Below are 9,318 nucleotides of genomic sequence, written 5' to 3'. Positions count from 1 at the left end.
TTTGCTTATATGGTATATGGCCCTCAGGAAGAAATTACACTATCAGAGCTGAGTTCATCATTCCCTTGGTTCATTTATAAATGGAAAGGTCTTGTGACTGTGCCAAGAAGCTCTACCCTAGTCAGACTTGAATCATTTGTCTTGCCTTTTCACAAAATTAAATTATGATTTTGTAATTAGGATATCATTCATCACTGGCCATAAATGTTTCTTGCTGCCCTTATATGGTGGCCAGAATGTTTTATATGAGAGGAAGATACCATTTAGGTTATTTAAGTCAGATTGTTTTCGATTGTTAAAGTTACAGCCAGTAGAGGAGTTTTTTGTTGTTGTTTTGGTTTGCACTTTTTTTTTTTTTTCAAATCTAAAGGGGTGTTCTCATGGAAATCTGAAAGAAAAAATTTAACAGATAGGTGTCCACCCGGCCGGGGAGGGCTTTTGCTGACCATCTGCGGGAGACATCTTGGTTCCCGGACCCCACCAAGACTACTCTGCACAGGCGAGAGTGTGGACTACAGAAGCTAACAGCTTCTGGGACAGGCAGGAGCCACAGTGCTTCTAAGGCAGCCCCCTTTTTGGGCTCCAGACATCCGGGCACCTTCCCTGCCAGAGGATAGGTGTTTGCCCGGCCCCGGAGGGCTTTGCCTGAGCATCTGCAGGAGACATCTTGGCTCCCGGACTCCACCAAGACTGTTCTGCACAGGTGAGACTGTAGACTACAGAAGCTAACAGCTTCTGGGACACGTCCTGTTTCAGGCCTTCATCATCTGCCAGGAAGCAAGTCTGAACGCCAGATATCTGTGCACCTTCCCTGAAAGAGGAGAGCCTGCCTGCAGAGAGTGCTCTGACCACTGAAACTCAGGAGAGAGCTAGTCTCCCAGGTCTGCTGGTAGAGAACAAAAGAATCACAATAGGAACAAGCTCTAACCAGAAACAACTATAACAACTGACTCCAGAGTTTACCAAATGGTGAAAGGCAGACGTAAGAATCTTACTAACAAAATCCAAGACCACTCACCATCATCAGAACCCAGTACTCCCACCTCAGCTAGTCCAGGGCACCCCAACACATCCGAAAACCTAGACCCGGATTTAAAGGCATATCTCATGATGATGGTAGAAGACATCAAGAAGGTCTTTAATAACTCACTTAAAGAAATAGAGGAGAACACTGCTAAAGAGTTGCAAGCCCTTATAGGAAAACAGGAAAACACATTGAAACAGATGATGGAAATAAAACCATACTAGACCTAAAAAGGGAAGTAGACACAATAAAGAAAACTCAAAGTGAGGAAATGCTGGAGATAGAAACCATAGGAAAGAAATCTGGAACCATAGATACGAGCATTAGCAACAGAATACAAGAGATGGGAGAGAGAATCTCAGGTGCAGAAGATCCCATAGAGAACATCGGCACAACAATCAAAGAAAATACAAAATGCAAAAAAAATCCTAACTCAAAACATCCAGAAAATCTAGGACACAATGAGAAAACCAAACCTATGGATAATAGGAGTAGGTGAGAATGAATATTTTCAACTCAAAGGGCCAACAAATATCTTCAACAAAATTATAGAAGAAAACTTACCAAACCTAAAGAAAAAGATGCCCATGAACATACAAGAAGCCTACAGAATCCCAAATAGACTGGACCAGAAAAGAAATTCCTCCCAACACATAATAATCAGAACAACAAAGGAACTAAATAAAGATAGCATATTAAAAGCAGTAAGGGGAAAAGGTCAAGTAACATAAAAGCAAGCCTATCAGAATTAACCAGATTTTTCACCAGAGACTATGAAAGCCAGAAGATCCTGGACACATGTTATACAGACACTAAGAGAACACAAATGCCAGCCCAGGCTATTATACCCACCCAAACTTTCAATTACTGTAGGTGGAGAAACCAAAGTATTCCACACCCGAACCAAATTCACACATTATCTTTCCAGGAACCCAGCCCTCCAAAGGATAATAACAGAAAAAACCAATACAAGGTCGAAAACCACATCCTAGAGAAGACAAGAAAGTAATCCTTCAACTAACCTAAAAGAAGACAGTCACAAGAACAGAATGCCAACTCTAACAACAAAAATAATAGGAAGCAACAATTACTTTTCTTTAATATCAATGGACTCAACTCCCCAATAAAAAGACATAGACTAACAGACTACACAAACAGAACCCAACATTTTGCTGCTTACAAGAAACCCATGTCAGGGAAAAAGACAAGACACTACCTCAGAATGAAAGGCTAAAAAACAATTTTCCAAGCAAATGGTCTGAAGAAACAAGCTGGAGTAGCCATTTTAATATCTAATAAAATTGACTTCCAACCCAAAGTCATCAAAAAAGACAAAGAGGGGCACTTCATAATCATCAACGGTAAAAATCTTCCAAGAGGAAATGTCAATTCTAAATATCTATGCTCCAAACACAAGGGCAGCCACATTCATTAAAGAACCTTTAGTAAAGCTCAAAGCACACATTGCACCTCACACAATAATAGTGGGAGACTTCAACACACCACTTTCACCAATGGACAGATCATGGAAACAGAAACTAAACAAGGACACAGTGAAATAACAGAAGTTATGAAACAAATGGATCTAACAGATATCTACAAAACATTTTATCCTAAAACAAAAGGATATACCTTCTCAGCACCTCATAGTACCTCCTCCAAAATTGACCACATAATTAGTCACAAAACAAGCCTCAACAGATACAAAACTATTGAAATTGTCCTATGCATCCTATCAGATCACCATGGATTAAGGCTGATCTTCAATAACAACATATATAATAGAAAGCCAACATTCACGTGGGAACTGAACAACACACTTCTCAATGATACCTTGGTCAAGGAAGGAATACAGAAAGAAATTAAGGACTTTAGAGTTTAATGAAAATGAAGCCACAACATACCCAAACTTATGGGACACAATGAAAGCATTTCTAAGAGGAAAACTCATAGCTCTAAGTGCCTCCAAAAAGAAACTAGAGAAAGCACACATTAGCAGCTTGACAACACACTTAAAAGTTCTAGAAAAAAAGGAAGCAAATTCATCCAAGAGGAGTAGACAGCAGGAAATAATCAAACTCACGGGCGAAATCAACCAAGTGGAAACAAGAACTATTCAAAGAATCAAGCAAACCAGGAGCTGGATCTTTGAGAAAATCAAAAAGATAGATAAACCCTTAGCCAGACTCACTAGAGGGCACAGGAAAAGCATTCTAATTAAAAACAAAAATCAGAAATGAAAAGAGAGACATAACAACAGATCCTGAGGAAATCCAAAACACCATCAGATCCTCCTACAAAAGGCTATACTCAACAAAACTGGAAAACCTGGATGAAATGGACAAGTTTCTAGACAGATACCAGGTACCAAAGTTAAATCAAGATCAGGTTAATTATCTAAACACTCCCATATCTCCTAAAGAAATAGAAGCAGTCATTAATAGTCTCCCAACCAAAAAAAGCCCAGGACCAGATGGGTTTAGTGCAGAGTTCTATCAGACCTTCAAAGAAGATCTAATCCCAGTTATTCACAAACTATTCCACAAAATAGAAGCAGAAGGTACTCTACCCAGCTCATTCTATGAAGCCACAATTACTCTGATACCTAAACCACAAAAAGACCCAACAAAGATAGAGAACTTCAGACCAATTTCTCTTATGAATATCGATGCAAAAATCCTCAATAAAGTTCGCACTAACCGAAACCAAGAACACATCAAAACAATCATCCATCCAGACCAAGTAGGTTTCATCCCAGGGATGCAGGGATGGTTCAATATACGGAAATCCATCAATATAATCTAGTATATAAACAAACTCAAAGACAAAAACCACATGATCATCTCGTTAGATGCTGAGAAAACATTTGACAAAACCCAACACCCATTCATGATAAAAGTCTTGGAAAGATCAGGAATTCAAGGCCCATACCTAACATAATAAGAGCAATCTACAGCAAACCAGTAGCCAACATCAAAGTAAATGGCAAGAAGCTGGAAGCAATCCCACTAAAATCAGGGAATAGACAAGGCAGCCCACTTTCTCCCTACCGATTCAACATTGTACTTGAAGTCCTAGCCAGAGCAATTTGACAACAAAAGGAGATCAAGGGAATACAAATTGGAAAGGAAGAAGTAAAAATATCACTTTTTGCAGATGATATGATAGTATATATAAGTGAGCCTAAAAATTCTACCAGAGAACTGCTAAGCCTGATAAACAGCTTCAATGAAGTAGCTGGATATAAAATTAACTCAAACAAGTCAATGGCCTTTCTGTACACAAAGAATAAACAGGCTGAGAATGAAATTAGGGAAACACCCTTCTCAATAGTCACAAATAATATAAAATACCTTGGCGTGACTCTAACTAAGGAAGTAAAAGATCTGTATGATAAGAACTTCAAGTCTCTGAAGAAAGAAAGAAGATCTCAGAAGATGGAAAGATCTCTCATGCTCATGGATTGGCAGGATCAATATAGTAAAAGTGGCTATATTGCCAAAATCAATATACAGATTCAATGCAATCCCCATCAAAATTCTAACTCAATTCTTCAACGAATTAGAAAGGGCAATCTACAAATTCATCTGGAATAACAAAAAACCTAGGATAGCAAAAGCTCTTCTCAAGGATAAAAGAACCTCTGGTGTAATCACCATGCTTGACCTAAAGATTTACTACTGAGCAATTGTCATAAAAACTGCATAGTATGCTAAACACATGAAACTCAAGAAGAATGAAGACTGAAGTGTGGACACTATGCCCCTCCTTAGAATTGGGAACAAAACACCCATGGAAGGAGTTACAGAGACAAAGTTTGGAGCTGAGATGAAAGGATGGACCATGTAGAGACTGCCATATCCAGGGATCCACCCCATAATCAGCATCCAAACGCTGACACCATTGCATACCCTAGCAAGATTTTATTGAAAGGACCCAGATGTAGCTGTCTCTTGTGAGACTATACCGGGGCTTAGCAAACACAGAAGTGGATGCTCACAGTCAGCTAATGGATGGATCACAGGGCTCCCAATGGAGGAGCTAGAGAAAGAACCCAAGGAGCTAAAGGGATCTGCAACCCTATAGGTGGAACAACATTATGAACTCACCAGTACCCCGGAGCTCTTGACTCTAGCTGCATATGTATCAAAAGATGGCCTAGTCGGCCATCACTGGAAAGAGAGGCCCATTGGACATGCAAACTTTATATGCCCCAGTACAGGGGAACGCCAGGGCCAAAAAGGGGGAGTGGGTGGGTAGGGGAGTGGGGGTGGGTGGGTATGGGGGACTTTTGGTATAGCATTGGAAATGTAAATGAGCTAAATACCTAATAAAAATGGAAAAAAAACTTCTTATTATAGTCCAATAGATCAAATGTCAAAGAATCAATGCTTGGAAATTCTACTTTACCTATGCATACCTAGCACATGCCACCATACCACAGTGTTAGTAGTTCCTAAAACTACTTTTGCAAATATGGCTTACATAAAAGACTATTTGAGAGAATATGATTAAAAAAACTGCATAGTACTGGTATAGCAACAGACAAGTAGACCAATGGAATAGAATTGAAGACCCAGAAATGAACCCACACACCTATGGTCACTTGATCTTTGACAAGGGAGCAAAAACCATCCAGTGGAAAAAAGACAGCATTTTCAACAAATGGTGCTCGCACAACTGGCAGTTATCATGTAGAAGAATTCGAATTGATCCATTCCTATCTCCTTGTACTAAGGTCAAATCTAAGTGGATCAAGAAACTCCACATAAAACCAGAGACACTGAAACTTATAGAGGAGAAAGTAGGGAAAAGCCTCGAATATGTGGGTACAGGGGAAAAATTCCAGAATAGAACAGCAATGGCTTGTGTTGTAAGATCGAGAATCGACAAATGGGACCTCATAAAATTGCAATGTTTCTGCAAGGCAAAAGACACCGTCAAGAGCTCTTGACTCTAGCTGAATATGTATCAAAAGATGGCCTAGTCGGCCATCACTGGAAAGAGAGGCCCATTGGACATGCAAACTTTATATGCCCCAGTACAGGGGAACGCCAGGGCCAAAAAGGGGAGTGGGTGGGTAGGGGAGTAGGGGTGGGTGGCTATGGGGGACTTTTGGTATAGCATTGGAAATGTAAATGAGCTAAATACCTAATAAAAAATGGAAACGAAAAAAAAAGACACTGTCAATAAGACAAAAAGGCTACCAACACATAGGCAAAGGATCTTTACCTCTCCTAAATCAGATAAACGACTAATATCCAATATATATAAAGAACTCAAGAAGGTGGACTCCAGAAATTCAAATAACCCCATTAAAAAATGGGGCTCAGAACTGAACAAAGAATGCTCACCTGAGGAATACCAAATGGCTGAGAAGCACCTGAAAAAATATTCAACATCCTTAATCATCAGGGAAATGCAAATCAAAACAACCCTGAGATTCCACCTCACACCAGTCAGAATGGCTAAGATCAAAAATTCAGGTGACTGCAGATGCTGGCGAGGATGTGGAGAAAGAGGAACAATCCTCCATTGTTGGTGGGATTGCAAGCTCATACAACCACTCTGGAAATCATTCTGGCGGTTCCTCAGAAAATTGGACATAGTACTACCGGAGGATCCCGCAATACCTCTCCTGGGCATATATCCAGAAGATGTTCCAACCGGTAAGAAGGACACATGTTCCACTATGTTCATAGAAGCCTTATTTATAATAGCCAGAAGCTGGGAAGAACCCAGATGCCCCTCAACAGAGGAATGGATACAGAAAATGTGGTACATTTACACAATGGAGTACTACTCAGCTATTAATAAGAATGAATTTATGAAATTCCTAGGCAAATGGATGAACCTGGAGGGCATCATCCTGAGTGAGGTAACACAATCACAAAAGAACTCACACAATATGTACTCACTGATAAGTGGATATTAGCCCAGAAACTTAGAATACCCAAGATATAAGATACAATTTGCTAAACACATGAAACTCAAGAAGAATGAAGACCAAAGTGTGGACACTTTGCCCCTTCTTAGAATTGGGAACAAAGCACCCATGGAAGGAGTTACAGAGACACAGTTTGGAGCTGAGAAAAAAGGATGGCCCATCTAGAGACTGCCGTATCGGGGAACCATCCCATAATCAGGATTCAAACGCTGACACCATTGCATACACTAGCAAGATTTTGCTGAAAGGACCCAGATATAGCTGTCTCTTGTGAGAGTATGCTGGGGCCTAGTAAACACAGAAGTGGATGCTCACAGTCAGCTATTGGATGGATCACAGGGCCCCCAATGGAGGAGCTAGAGAAAGTAGCCAAGGAGCTAAAGGGATCTCCGACCCTATAAGAGGAACAACAATATGAACTACCCAGTACCCCCCAGAGCTCATGTCTCTAACTGCATATGTATCAAAAGATGGCCTAGTCAGCCATCAGTGGAAAGAGAGGCCCATTGGTCGTGCTAACTTCATCTGCCTCAGTACAGGGGAACGACAGGGCCAAGAAGTTGGAGTGGGTGGGTGGGGGAGCAGGTGGGGGACTTTTGGTATAGCATTGGAAATGTAAATGAAATAAATACCTAATAAAAACAAACAAACAAACAAAAAAAGATTCTCTGAGAGTATCCCTGAGAATTCTATGGAGTCTACAATATTCTCTAACACATTTCAACCACAACTTGGTGCTGTGTCCCCGTATGTCTTTATCATTCTGTGAAAACTGCTACCATTTCATTTGGAGCAGCCTTTTCAGGTCACCTGGAATCACGTAAAATTGAGTGTCTTACCTTTGCTTGTCTGAACTAGAAGACCTAAGCATCCATACAGTTCTAACATATAAAATGAGTTCAGAAGTTGTAAAGTGATTACAAGGTACTGCTTTGCCTTTTAGCAGCCAGGGATCCACTGTGTGTGTGTGTGTGTGTGTGTGTGTGTGTGTGTGTGTGTGTGTGTGTGTGTGTGTGTGTATTCACTCAGGATGATATCCTCCAGATGCATCCATTTGTCAAAGAATTTCATGAATTCATTGTTTTTAATAGCTGAGTAGTACTCCATTGTGTAAATGCACCACATTTTCTGTTATCCATTCTTCTGTTGAGGGACATCTCGGTTGTTTCCAGCTTCTGGCTATTATAAATAAGACTACTATGAACATAGTCGAGCATGTGTCCTTATTACCACTCGGAACATCTAGGTATATGCCCAGGAATGGTATTGCTGGATCCTCCAATAGTACAATGTCCAATTTTCTGAGGAACCGCCAGAATGATTTCCAGAGTGGTTGTACCAGCTTGCAATCCCACCAACAATGGAAGAGTGTTCCTCTTTCTTCACATCCTCGCCAGCATCTGCAGTCACCTGAATTTTTGATCTTAGCCATTCTGACTGGTGTGAGGTAGAATCTCAGGGTTGTTTTGATTTGCATTTCCCTGATGATTAAGGATGTTGAACATTTTTTCAGGTGCTTCTTAGCCATTTGGTATTCCTCAGTTGAGAATTCTTTGTTTAGCTCTGTACCCCATTTTTCAATAGGGTTATTTGATATTTCTGGAGTCCATCTTCTTGAGTTCTTTATATGTATTGGATATTAGTCCCCTATCTGATTTAGGATTGGTAAAGATCCTTTCCCAGTCAGTTGGTGGTTTTTTTTGTCTTATTGACAGTGTCTTTTGCCTTACGTCTACCTGGATCAAGGAACTGCACATAAAACCAGAGACACCGAAACTTATATAGGAGAAAGTGGGGAAAAACCTCGAAGATATGGGCACAGGGGAAAAAATTCCAAAACAGAACAGCAATGGCTTGTGCTGTAAGATCAAGAATCGGCAATGGGACCTCATAAAATTGCAAAGCTTCTGTAAGGTGTGTGGATTCATTTCTGGGTCTTTAATTCTATTCCATTGGTCTACCTGTCTGTCATTGTACCAGTGCCATGCAGTTTTTATCACAATTGCTCTGTAGTACAGCTTTAGGTCAGACATGGTGATTCCACTAGAGGTTCTTTTAACATTCAGAAGAGTTTTTGCTATCCTAGGTTTTTTTTTTTATTCCAGATGAATTTGCAAATTGCCCGTAATAATTCGTTGAAGAATTGAGTTGGAATTTTTATGGGGATTTCATTGAATCTGTAGATTGCTTTCGGCAGGATAGCCATTTTGACTCTATTAACCCTGCCAATCCATAAGCATGGGAGATCTTTCCATCTTCTGAGATCTTTCTTGATTTCTTTCTTCAGAGACTTGAAGTTCTTATCATACAGATCTTTCACTTCCTTAGTTAGAGTCACACCAAGGTG

This window comes from Mus musculus, chromosome 8 (genome assembly GCF_000001635.26).
Source record: "Mus musculus strain C57BL/6J chromosome 8, GRCm38.p6 C57BL/6J".
In the NCBI taxonomy this organism is placed as follows: Eukaryota; Metazoa; Chordata; class Mammalia; order Rodentia; family Muridae; genus Mus; species Mus musculus.
Note: the sequence above shows the minus strand (reverse complement) of the source record.